Source organism: Bidens hawaiensis, unplaced genomic scaffold, assembly GCF_021521415.1.
Source record: "Bidens hawaiensis isolate Kalapana, Puna unplaced genomic scaffold, B.hawaiensis_p1.1 tig00005344_1, whole genome shotgun sequence".
Taxonomy (NCBI): domain Eukaryota; kingdom Viridiplantae; phylum Streptophyta; class Magnoliopsida; order Asterales; family Asteraceae; genus Bidens; species Bidens hawaiensis.
This window is the reverse complement of record NW_027491340.1, coordinates 382,439-396,499: the sequence shown is the minus strand read 5'-3', so window position 1 is coordinate 396,499 and position 14,061 is coordinate 382,439. Positions and strand designations below refer to the sequence as shown.

Sequence of the window (14,061 nt, the reverse complement as noted above, 5' to 3'; positions counted from 1 at the left end):
AATGCTTAAAGGTATAAATTCATTACAGTCACTCTTATGTGATATTGTCATTTCAAAACTAAAGTTGGTTAATTTACAAAGTACATGTGTTTTAGGTTACCTGTTGATGTATTGTTGTAGATATGGTATTGGAGGTTTTATGGAGACTATGGTTGCTGATGTTGACTCTAGTTGTACCTCACCTGTGTGAAGTGTGTCGTTAGTTATGTATGTAGTTTGTGTTGTTACATTGGTGTTGTAGTTAAGTTGATGGTTACGGAAGAACGTGACAATTGTTGATGACCCGGCTGGTATCTTGACAACTGCAATTTGGTTTGTGATCAGGTTTCTTTTCTCTTCCCAGAATATTATTTCGATGGTGTTTTTACTGCAATGATATACATGTTGTCTATGTTAGCATACATTAATGCGGTGTGAACTGTGGCGGGGTATTAGGTGTTGTGTTTAGGTATTAGTGGTTTCGTTTATAAGATTGCCTAACCTTTACTTAAGGAAAAGAAAAAGAATAACATCTAACCAATATGGATTTTTCTTTTCGGTTAGCCTTGTGATGCAGCGGTAAAATGATAACGAAGATCAAATCACGTTGATTCTACGAATTCCCGTGATGAACTTCAAGTAACCCCCAAATCCCACCCAAAGGTCTAGGGAAAATGAAGAGAAAAATCAAATTTATTAATAATCAAGTCTATCTCTTCAGATTACATCAACATAATATAAATAGAGTTTTAAATACGAAATGGGCCTAAAATGGGCCATGGGCCAAACACAAACCCAAAAACAAAAACATAAAAAGGCCCAAAACTTTATTTAGGAGGCGTTTTTGGGCTTCGGACAGAGGCCAAACCGCCATGGGCAGTTTGCCACAATGTGCTCCTCGTCTCAAGCTTCGATTTGACTGTTATGGGCCTGAACGTGGACCAAGTTATGCCCGTTTTCGTGGGCCACCCTTTGTTGCGCGATCTTGGGCCTCCAGAAACATAATAGCCCGGTCTTCAATACTTGGGCCCACATCATTCCCCCCTGGATAGAAAAAATTCGACCTCGAATCCGCAACATCTTCATCCTCAGAAGTGTCCCCGTAATAAGGTAGTAAATGCTTCACATTAAACACATCAGAACAACGAACGTGACTCGGTAGTTTTAAACGATAAGCATTTGAGATTATTTTCTCCACAATTTCCACGGGTCCAATCTTCTTAGCCGATAACTTGTTGTAGTCCCCAACAGAAAAACGATCTTTTGTCAAAACAGCCCAGACAAAATCACCTTCTTCAAATTCAACATGTCTTCGCTTTTGATCAGCAGCTTGCTTGTACTTTGAATTGGCTCGAACCAGGTTGTCATGCACATCTTTGTGAATATCATGTAGCCCTTCAACAAAATCCTTCACCTTTTTGGATACACAACCAGGAACAGGGGGTGACATCAGGTCAAGGGGTCCCCGTGGCTGAGCAGAATAAACCACCTGAAAAGGACTAAACCCGGTACTTCGATTGGCAGCATGATTATCAGCAAACTCAGCTTGACATAACTTTTGATCCCAAGACTTCACATGATCACCCACAAGACATCGTAAAATATTACCAAGGGACCGATTAACAACTTCCGTTTGCCCATCCGTTTGAGGGTGATAGGCACTGCTGAAGTTAAGTTGAGTGTTCACCATTTTCCATAGACTGCGCCAAAAATGACTCAAAAAACGAGTATCCCGGTCAGAAACGATAGAAGATGGCAAACCATGCAAACATCCCGGAAGAATAACTGAGCCACATTAACTGCATCTGTCGTCTTCTTGCAAGGAATAAAGTGCACCATCTTGGAGAACCGTTCAACAACAACAAAGATCGAATCGTTACCCCTTTGAGTCCGAGGTAACCCCAACACAAAATCCATACTAATGTCAGTCCAAGGCTTTGAAGGGACTGGTAAAGGCATATAGAGACCCGCATTAGTAGCAGTGCCCTTTGAGACTTGGCAAATTCGACACCTTTTAACATAACGATCTACCTCTTTCCTCATAGTAGGCCAAAAGTAGGAAGACTGCACCAAATGTAAAGTACGGTCACGACTAACATGACCCTCCCCATGTAACTCCTGAATAATTTTCAACCGAAGACTGGAGTCAGGAATACATAGCTGATTCCCTTTGAACAAAAACCCATCATGCAAAAGAAAGTCTGACTTCTGACCCGCTTGCACATCCTGCAATACAACTGAAAATATGGGTCAGTGGTTAACTGCTCACGAATCACATCCAACCCCAACACATTGATCCTCACAGCAACAAGCAGATTCCCCCTCCTGCTCAAGGCATCAGCAACACGGTTTGAAACACCAGTCTTGTGTTTGACCACAAAAGTAAACTTTTCAAGAAAAGTTAACCAACGCCCGTGCTTATGAGATATCTTGTCTTGCGTGCGAATATGCCTTAGAGAATCATGATCAGTGAATAAAACAAACTCTTTATGAAACAAATAGTGACGCCAATGCTTTACAGCTTGGACCACTGCATAAAACTCTAGGTCATAAGTACTATATCTCAACTTTGCCCCTGTTAACTTCTCACTAAAATAAGCAATTGGTCGACCCCCTTGACTGAGGACCCCGCCAATCCCAACCTTCGAGGCATCAGTATGAAGTTCAAAAACTAGTGAAAAGTTAGGCAATACAAGAATTGGTGCGGTAGTGAGTTTTTCCTTGATAACCTGAAAAGCTAACTTTGCTCCCTCTGTCCATACAAACGTCTTTCCCTTCATGCAATCTGTCATTGGGACCATAATGGAACTGAAGTGTGGAATGAACCGCCTGTAAAAAGAAGCAAGTCAATGAAAACTTCGGACTTCAGTAATGGTGGTAGGAGTTAGCCAGTTTAGAACAGCTGCAACTTTAGATTCATCCACCTGTATCCCATCACCTGAAATAACATACCCTAAGAATAAAACTTTAGGGGTCATGAACACACATTTCTTTGTTGCTGCATAGAAATTTTCTCTGCGAAGCAAGGCCAAAACCTCCTGGACATGCACGACATGCTCACTGAAAGAAGCACTATAAATAAGAATGTCATCAAAATATACCACCACAAACTTCCCAATAAAAGGCCTGAGCAACTGATTCATCACACGCATAAAAGTACTAGGCGCGTTTGATAAACCAAAAGGCATCACCAACCACTTATACAACCCCTCACGAGTCTTGAAGGCTGTTTTCCACTCATCCCTAGGTCTAAGACGAATATGGTAATAACCACTCTTCAAATCCAACTTTGTGAAAACAGTGGCACCACTAATCTGGTCAAGTAAATCATCAAGTCGAGGAATAGGAAACCTGTACCTCACAGTAATCTTGTTGATGGCTCGACTATCAACACACATCCTCCAGGTACCATCCTTCTTTGGAGTTAACAAAGCAGGAACAGCACAAGGGCTCATACTTTCACGAACATGACCCTTAGAAATCAACTCCTCAACCTGTCTACGCAACTCTTCATGCTCTCTCGGACTCATCCTGTAATGTGGCCTATTGGGCAATTGTGAACCATACTCCAAATCAATATGATGTTGGATGTCACGCAAAGGTGGCAGCCCATCAGGCAACTCATCAGGGAAAACATCAGAAAATTCCTCAAGTAAAGGAATCATAACTTCAGGAACCTCAACTTCCTCGGCCACTGGCTTCCCTATTAAAACAAACACATTGTCTGCCTCCACCAACTCATCTTCAAACTGACTAATGGTCAATAGGTTACCCGACTGCTTTGTGACTAGCTGTTTGGGCTTGCTAGGAACAAGCATTATCTTTACCCCACCAAACATGAAGCTATAAGAATTTGACCGTCCATCATGTTCTATACTTCGGTCATACTCCTAAGGTCTACCCAACAACAAGTGACACGCATCCATAGGAACCACATCACACACAACATCATCTTTATATGTGGTCCTGATAGAAAAAGAAACACGGGCCTTTTTAGAGACCGTTACCTCTCCCACCTTTTTAAGCCATTGAAGCTTGTAAGGCTTGTGGTGACTCTCCGTCTTCAAGGCAAACCTTTGGACTGCCTCTTCAGAAATTAGATTGTCACAACTTCCAGAATCGATAACAAACGTGCAAACCTTCCCCAAAATGGTACATGTGGAGTGGAAGATATTATGTTTAAGCCAACCGTCTCCATCAGCCTTTGGTGTATAGCAAGAACGCCTAACCACCAAATTCACCCCCACATCACCGGTCACAAACTCCTCCTCGTATTCGGGTTCTTCATCATACTCTGGGGCCCTTTCATATTCTTCATATTGTTCATCTTCGGATTCAACAAGCAAATGCCTCTTACCCGCCTGTTTACAGTCAACTTGTCAATGACCCGTCTCACCACATTTGAAACACTTCACCCCGCTACTACTAGCCCCTTTAGAAGTCGGCCCAGTGTTGTTGGCCCCCGACCTCTGTTGACTAGGCACGACACGAGGTCCTCCACTACCCGACTCCGAATTTCCTCCTGCAGGGGCTGGTGAATACGAACCGCCCACCCGACGGTTTTGTTTTTCAAAAGCCAAGGCCCTTTGGTATGCCTCGGCGACCGTTAACGGATCAAAAAGATTTATAGAGTCCATGATCTGAACCCTTAAACCTCCAATATACTGAGCAACGAGTTGTTCGTCGGTTTCTTGAATATCATTACGAGAAATCAAATGATAAAACTCGGTCGTATATTCATTAACCGACCTGGATCCCTGTTTCAGGTTCTGCAAACGTTGATACATCAACCGTTGAAAGTTGTGAGGTAAAAAAGTATCCCACAAACACTTTCTCATCTTGGCCCATGTCACGATCCGTGACTTCCAGAGTCTATTTCGTGTCATCTTCAACTGTTGCCACCATGCTGACGCCCTCCCACGTAGCCTGGTATCGATCAAAGAGACCCGCTTATTTTCACGGACCTCTCGGAACTAAAACACCTCTTCTACAATAACCAACCAATCAATGAACCCTTCCGGATCCAAACTAGTCCCATCAAATTCTGGGATATCAGTTCGGATCCCAGCATCCCAACGCCGGTTGCCATCACCAGGTTCTTGCCTTGGTCCCCTCTCGTACCCCTCTTCGAAAGACGAACCATCATGACTAAAAAATGGATTATCGAAGTCACGCCCCTCCCTGTTTTCAGGGACCTGTCTTCTACGATCCATCAAGTCAGCCATTCGATCAGTGAGTTGATCGACCACTTGATCCAATCGTTGCTCCACCCGCGCCATAAATCGTTGTTCCAACTCTCGTTCGTAAACCTCATCGAGCGGTCTCTGTTGTCTCCTTGGAGCCATATTGAGCCAGGAATTCGGCTTTGATACCAACTGATGCAGCGGTAAAATGATAACGAAGATCAAATCACGTTGATTCTACGAATTCCCGTGATGAACTTCAAGTAACCCCCAAATCCCACCCAAAGGTCTAGGGAAAATGAAGAGAAAAATCAAATTTATTAATAATCAAGTCTATCTCTTCAGATTACATCAACATAATATAAATAGAGTTTCAAATACGAAATGGGCCTAAAATGGGCCATGGGCCAAACACAAACCCAAAAACAAAAACATAAAAACCGACAAAAAAACATAAAAAGGCCCAAAACTTTATTTAGGAGGCGTTTTTGGGCTTCGGACAGGGGCCAAACCGCCGTAGGCGTTTGCCACAATGTGCTCCTCGTCTCAAGCTTCGATTTGACTGGTAATGGGCCTGAAACGGAGCTTCGTGGACCAAGTTATGCCCGTTTTAGTGGGCCACCCTTTGTTGCGTGATCTTGGGCCTCCAGAAACATAATAGCCCGGTCTTTAATACTTGGGCCCACATCACCTTGTTTTTTGTTAAAAAGTATAATGTGACCCTAAACTTGTGTAGGCTTGTTTAGGACCATGTAGTTTTAAAGAGGGTTAAGTTTTTTGGTTTCTATTTAACTAAGTTTGAAATACATTTTTGGTTAAAATGACTTGTTACAAGCTAAAAGCAGTGTAAAAAAAATAAAACGAATAGAATGTTCAACTAACCTGGTGTCGAGTATTGTAACCTTCCGCAAATGTTTTCCCTTTCTTGGTATTTCGTTACCTATGTGCTCGATGCGGCTGATGTAATCTGCATTTGGTTTTCATGAGCGTATTATTAATTTTGAGAGTAGGTGGCATATTAGTAAGATGTAGTTCATGGTACCTGTTAAAGGTTTTATGTCCGTGCTTGCAAACTTGTTTTTTGGATCATAGATCCTTTCAGTTAACGCCGTGTATGGTGCGAAGTCATAGTAAAAAATTTGGAATGCAATTGTCATTTATTTGGGTGAAGGTTGCCTTTACGCCAAATTTTATTGATGCAGCGGGTGGGACAACTCGCGTCTGTCTCCTTGCTTCAGTTGGAATGTATTTGGACACGGCATAGCAACATCGAACTTTGATGAGCCGGTCGAAGTGACTCTGATGTTGTGAGTTTATAATAATTTTGATGGCGCCACTCTGAAATGTGTTAATGTGTTAATGTGTTGAAGGATGTTTTAGTAATCAAGGATACAATGATTCGTTATTATACATGGGCATCTACAAAAATGTAGCTCAGGCCTTCTTTCTTGTTGTGCCAAATCCACTTGTTTAAAACTCGGATGCGTATTTCCTTAGATGGTGAATGGAAAAAAATCCCATTGACTCGACCTACAATATAAATGTTAGTTAATCATTGCAGTTCAAACATTGTTTTTATAAGAAAGGTTTTTTTATGCATGTTATGTAACAAACAGATTAATAGTATAAACTAGAAAAATTGCAATGTGTATGGTCATGCTTTTGTAATTGCTATCTTTTCTAAAAGCAGGCAAAGTTCCTTTAACTAAGCTTGTGTTTTGTCTATTTGGGAGTTAATCTCTCTTATGAAATCTTTGTAATCGATGTTTCTAGTTTCGTTGTCTTTATTATGTCGTGAGCGAATATTAGAACTTTTAGTGCCGAAGGATTAGTGGATGTTGATAATGCAACGTGGAGTTGTCCAGTCACCAAAAATTGGGATTCTAAGTCAGCACCTTAATAAACTAACAAAGACCGAACCAGAAGTTTAGAAGTTAACTCGATGATGACGAACTCATGACACGAGCAGCTTTTTCCAACACACCAACCAACTGCATTTTATATTATTCATCTTTCAAATTAAACATTAGTAACATAGTCACTCTCATAACAATCTACTATAAAAATTGCAGCAAATTAAACGGCACACATGTATTCATAATCTCTATTAAAGGATTAAATTTTTTTTTAATGTTTCAATAAAAGAGGATAATTATTATGTCATTATCGTTATCATCTTTTATTTTCAATGAACACATGCCAGATACTATTTTGTGGGTTAGTCATTTGTGAGAAGGTTTTAACCTAATGTGGTCAATTAACGCAAAACACACCTAATTGACTCAGTTAAGTAAAGAAAGATAGCAAATAACCTTAAAATACTGACCACAGAGCAAAACAAAATCCCAAACTACATGCAATTGAACTTGAAAATAACGAAATGGAGCAGTAATTGAGGAAGACAGTTACCTTATCTTTCAAAATCATGGCGAGACTCTGCAACGTAACACCCAAAAAAAACCCATGTGCAACTGATGATGAAATTAGATGAAATATTGTCACAGAGCACCATATTAGCAACAAACGACGAGTGAGATGCACATGTAGCACCAGGTGGCAATTGAAAGGCGCTTCAATGACTTGTAACTAATGCTTGAAAGGGGCTAGCAGTAGAATAATACAATCTTGTGTCTAACTGCCACTTTCAAATGAATAAAGATATAATGTTCATACAAGAGTCTTTCTTGTGTCAAAAGGCAAAACAGTGCAATATGTTCACAATTTGAAAAAAACCCGCACCAAATAAGCTCATGCTAGCATGTGCTGAATCTATGAAAGAAAAGGCTTCAACTTCATCGATGAATCAAAACACTTTATCGTAATCATAACCTGAAATTCCAAATTTTCTTGAGTCTACACAATTTAATGTTTAAGAAAAGCCATTGTCACATGTTCCACATTATTCTATTGAAACTGATTATAATTGTGTTGACATTGTCCATCTACCATTCCTCCTGACCAACTAATGGGAACCAAATGATAAAGAGAGTGCATTGGAGATATTGAATTTTTGGTAGGAAAGAAAGATTTAAACTTCCTCTAATAGCATGTATGTATAATAGAAAAGGAAAAAAAAAGTTTAATACAAACAGATCAAATGGCGTATTTTTTTTTTTTTTGCATGAACCTTTTCAAATATACTATAAAACGATTACAATAAAGTGGCAGGCAAACGGGCAACAAGCTGCGCCGCAACCCCCTTTTGAATAGCAAAGCCAATCCTGCTAAAAACAAAACTTTGGGACCTAGAAGCTGAAGAGGTTCCGTGTACGACGCGCTGAACCCTACTCAAAAATTTCACAGCCTCTGGGGAAAGAAAACCAAATGTATCAAAGGCAAATGGTAGAAAGACATGTTGATTATCTAAACAAGCTTTCTCGTGTTTAACAACTTTGCCCGATTCAGCCTTCAACGCAGCCTGACCCACAACAAACCCACGGTCCCAGAGCCCAACAAGAGGGGACACTCCTGTAAGATCCACACAGGCGTGTTTCCCCCCTGCCCACCCGAACACAAGAATATCAGCTGGTATTAAAGTAGACCTCCCTTCAAGAGGATCCGTGAGAAAGTTAACAGGGGCCTCCTTTTTAGCAGAAATCCCTGTCCGTTTAAGAACATCACACAGAACATCCCTAACCCAATCATGTCTGTATTTAAAGCCAAGCAATTCTTTGCAATGCACCGCATGGTCACCAAAAAAATCCAAACAGACCTTGCGAAAAATTGGGCAAGGCTCATCAGTCGGGAACATAGGGATCATTAACCGGTACTTAATGATAGCTCGATACTCCAAACCCGACATACATTGGCCTAATCCTTCAATGGGGATGGCCGTTAGAAAATCCTGAGCCCGAAGGCATTCAAACACCGCCTTTTGACGAGGGGATAGATCAAACTTCACTTCTAAACTCTTGACGATTCCACTAAATAAGGCACTCGCCACAATATGTTGGGCTTTAGGTGGGCGGTGTCCTTATTAGAGAACCCGCTAAGATCAAAATCTGGAAGTGAAGTACGTAAACGATCCATCGCACACCCATAATCAGAGTCCAAGCCATAAATATCACAACCCCGCAGAATATGGTCTTGCAAACACCACGATTGTGCTCTCGAAGCCACAAAAGCATATGTAGATACATCCTCGGCTAAACAGAGACCCAACCCCCCATAACGGGTCGGAAGTGATGCCAACCTCCATTGGAGATCCCCAAAGAACGGACCTCCACAAACCACGATGTCCTCAATCGCCCTTCGAAGACCATTGTCAAATATAGAAACAGCTTCCCCCACATACATAGGTTGGCACGTTCTCAAACCGAACAAAAGCTTGGCGACTCCTATACATGAGCGAAGCAAAAGAAGCTCGCATTGAGGATCCCGAAGTCTTGGGAGACAGCTCATCAGTTTCACAGCGCTAGATGCCTTTGTCATATAGCCAAACTGCTGATAAACCCCGCATCCCGGCTTACAGCACCACCAAGGAGTTTCACGCCAAGCACCGGCCTTCCAATCCCGTAAGGGAACAACCCCTCCTGCACCTTCACCCCATTGCATGTTGGCCAAAATAACTCTGTTTTCTTAACGTTTAATTCAAGACCCAAACGAGGCCCCTCAGACCTGATAATATCTAATGCTTTGGCCACCTCTCTAGTATCCCCGATAATTGTGCCATCATCCAAGTACCAAGCATGAAAAAGAAGCTTGCACCGATCTCTGATTTGGTGAACAAGTGGGTACAAAACTAAGGCAAAAAGGAGAGGCCCAAGAGGGTCCCCCTGTTGAACCCCAGTGGTGGATTTAATGTAAGTATCACCCACATATAACCTAGCCGACTGCCCATATAAAAAATCCACCCAAAGAGAAATGGAAGGACATCGACTCCGGACCTCATGTAGAAGGGTCGTCCTATCTACTAAGTTGAAGGCATTGGAGAAATCAACAGTAAGCATAGCCAATGACCCATCCGAATGAAACTGATTTAGAAACCTGTTCGCGCTATGGAGCACGGCCTCTGCCCCACTGGGGACTCCCACCCCAAATTGAAAGTCACCGAGGTATTTAGCCATCTCTTTCCCTACACCCCTCATAGCCACCTTAGAGACCAACCGCCTCCAAATGGCTCCAACGGCAATAGGTCTAATCCCATTGTCCGGTTTAAGCAACGGCGTAAGTGGGGCAGACGCAACAAACTCTGCCAACACCTTAGGACACCTTCCCCCCAAAAATAAATTAACCACCTCAGAGATAGCCTTGAGCAAACCATCCGCAATCGAAGACCCCTCTCCGCAAAACGCATCTAAAATGTGTTGGGCTCGCAAACCGTCCCGCCCACACAAAGTCCCTTTAGGGAAATATTTAATGCACCCAAGCACACTATCAACGTCCACGACAAGGGGAGACTCAGAAAGCAAGGAAGCAGGCATAATCGGAGGTGCCATGATGGGATGCTTAGATAACAAAGCGTTCAAAGTATCCTTACCGAAAGGCGCAACCCCTGAAGAGCATAATACCTTGACCGCAGCAGTGAAATGCCCATTCGTAACTTTCCGCAAACATTGTTTAACATTGGCGCCCAACCCGGCGTTGTCAGACTCGGGGACAAACGCATCACCACCCGGGGCATCTCCTAGGGGTTGGTCAAAAAGCGATATAAGGAGCTCAAAGAAACCGTCACGGTCAGCCCAAGCGGATAGCGACCGTTGAATAATTCGGCATTGCTCAGACTTTCTATTGTAAGACCTACGTTGCTGACGATTAGAAGGTCTGAAAACTCGTAATGTGCAACGTGGTAACAACAAAAGTTTCACCCATGCCTCAACAGACTCTGGCATAGCCGCCACCTTACCCAGAGCACCCACTAAGGCTTGGGAAAAAGCCATACAACAACTATGAGGAATGTTTTTAACAATAGTGAAGAGTTGATGAAAATGGTCGGAAATGATCTCGTAATGTTTGCTAAGCTATATATTATCAATCCATATAACTATGCTTATGCTGAAGGATGTCAACTAAATCTGAGATGCGTCGAGGCTAATAACTACAAGAATCAAAAGACTGGTTATTTCAAAAGATAGAGATAGAGATTTAAGTATTATCATCGGTGTGTTTGTGAAAGATATCTATCAAAGATTAGACTTGTTTATCCAAATGTCAATTGAGTGAACAGATTGTCTCTTCAAAATATTAATAAAGAAGAATTGGATGAAGCAATCACTTGAGACACTATAATTACAAGATAAAAGTTGTTGGGATTAATGCACACACGAAACTTAACACAAACACGGAAGCAATAAATGAACACGAGGATTTAACGTGGTTCGATCTAAACTGACATACGTCCACGGGTGGCAACTAGATATTCTTTTTTAAGTGACAACGATTACAAGTACAAAACATCAAATATATAGATACAATTAGGGTTTGTATCTTATTAAACAAGAAATCTAAACCAGGTCGCGCTTAGGTTCGGGCACCCTACACCTGTCTGTCCTTTGAACTTCAAATAATAAACCGGGCCACAGAAGGCCTACGAACCCAACAATCTCCAACTCGGAAGCCTTGAGAACTCTCGTCTGCACTCCTGATTTTACTTCTGTAATCCGAACATTAAACATCTTCTTGTGTCTGCCAACTTCTCATCAAGTAACCTGAAGACCCTTGAAGCTCCCCGGAGCTCCAACATGTTAGTCATGGCTAAAACTACCCCTAACCCATTCTCTGTCCCTACCGGATGCCACTGTAATGAACTATTGGATCCTGAGAAATCCCTAGAACAAATGCTCTCCATTTCAGTAGTAATTTACTGGAGAGATTTTTACGGTTGAAATATTAGTTTTCTTAATCCACTGTCGACCTGGAACTATAAATGAAACACGACTTGTGCCCCACTGTGACGATGTCCTCCAACTGGTTTAACCTTCCTAGCTCGTTCATCCAGATTCTTCACTTTAGCTCAAGGTTTGTTACTTGCAAAACTAACCTTATTCTACCCACGAGCATCTATGAACCGGATTTTGTCTTTTATCAAAACTAGACCCACTCCTATCGGTGGCGTATCGACCATATACAACGAACCCATTTTCTTGTCACGAGCAACCCCGAGATTCCCTCTAACTACTTTCCACTGCCCATTCCCAAACTTAACATCGTGCCCTTGGTTATCCAACTTCCCAACTGAAATCAAACGCTTCTTCAAACTAGGAATAGCCCTCACATCTTTCAAAGTCCAAGAAGTACCGACTGAAGTTATTAAATCAACATCTCCCATCCCCGTAACCTCTAAAATTTCATCGTTTGCTATTCGAACCTTACAAAAATCCCCAAATGTAAGATTCTTCATCGTTCCACTTGTAGGTTCCCAGCCGGATCTACACGAGATATCTCGTTCTACGTAGGTGTGGAATCCCTACGTAAGACGTTACGAGCGTAGAAGACGATACGATTAAACACACGTTACAATAAACAAATACTCGTTATATTACAACCTTAAACACGTGATATCAATCACTGATTACAGGACTCTCTGACTCGTAAACTAAAACTGATTGAATTGTTTTCAAACTCAAGCCGTAGCTTAAGTTATATATCACGGCAACTTCGCCTGGCATGTTCAGGCGAAGTTGTCACTAACTTCGCTTGTCTAACAAGTTTGCCTATATCAGCGAACTTGTTAGCAACTTCGCTTACATACAAACTCAAATCCAAACGACTCGATTACAGACACTAGACACTGAACTACTGACATCATGTACCAACAGACTCCCCCTTGGCAGTAGCTTCATCTCTTTATCTTCAAGCACGTGTCTTGTAATCTTCAACAATCCTGAATCTTCATCTTTAAGCATTCACTCCTTCTCGTACACATACCGAAACAACTCTTTGATATTTCCTCGCTTCGTCTTTCCAAGCAGGAATATAAAAGATTTTCTTCTCATTCAGCACCTGCAGATCAGCTCGAGACAGGTTCACTAGATGCATCGGATCATAGACTCTCAGCAACTCTTGTTCATCTTCGTCTTCCATCACTGCTTCAGCTGTCTCACAATCTACATACCACCACTTCAACTCTTTGAGCACATCGTTGGGCATTTGTTTCATCGGCACTTCTTTCAAACACCGGATCGGTTTATACTTCATAATCATCCAAGGCTTGCCATCTGCTATCAACCCCCTATCTTTGTCTTCGATAAGTTTACCCTTCTGTGGTTTCAGCAGCTCAAACTTCTTTTCCTTTATACTCTCCTTCCAAACGATCTTCCCAATGACTCTAGCCATGTTGTCGTCACTTCGATTTATCAATCCCAATCTGGCTAAGTCTTTCACTTCACACTCTGGCAATGTGTTCAACGATCTCAACAATCTTTTGAAGTACTGAACGCCATCATACCTTTTAATCACGAAGAGCCTCAACTGCTCATCGTATATCCAGCAAATAATCCCCTTTCTCGCTTCAGCATAGCCTCTAATGTTGTAACTCTTCTTAAACATTGTAGGGACCGCTGGTTTCTTCGTTTTGACGAACCACTGAGCATAGCATTCTTTCCATCTAGGCTGCTCTTCCCATTCAGTCTCATCATTCCCAATCTCTTGACTCATATCCGCGTTATCTACTTCCGGTATCTCATGCTCCACATTCTCTTCTACTATCTCTCCCTCTTCTATCTCATCATCAATCACAATCTCTTCTCCAATCTTCTCAATCTCATCACTCGGTAATACATCATCATCACACATAAAGTCATCATCCATCTCCTCAACCTCCACTACCACCACATCATCACCACCAGCTGCAGTTGTCAACTCCCCCTGAGTTGTGGAAGTCCCAAGAGCTTGTACAGTTCTTGGCAACTCACCACCTGCACCTTTCGATGCATTGGGATCATCGTCTCTATCATTGCGC

At 42.0% G+C, this 14,061-nt stretch overlaps 1 long non-coding RNA gene across 1 annotated transcript; it reads right to left on the bottom strand.

Moving 5' to 3' along the window:
• Positions 1-255: 255 nt before the first annotated feature.
• On the bottom strand, positions 256-6,306 carry LOC143629601 (uncharacterized). Its single transcript, XR_013152987.1, has 3 exons — positions 6,205-6,306; positions 6,045-6,129; positions 256-367 (listed from the first exon to the last, which is right to left on the bottom strand). It is a non-coding gene; the product is annotated as an uncharacterized LOC143629601 (long non-coding RNA).
• Positions 6,307-14,061: the final 7,755 nt, after the last annotated feature.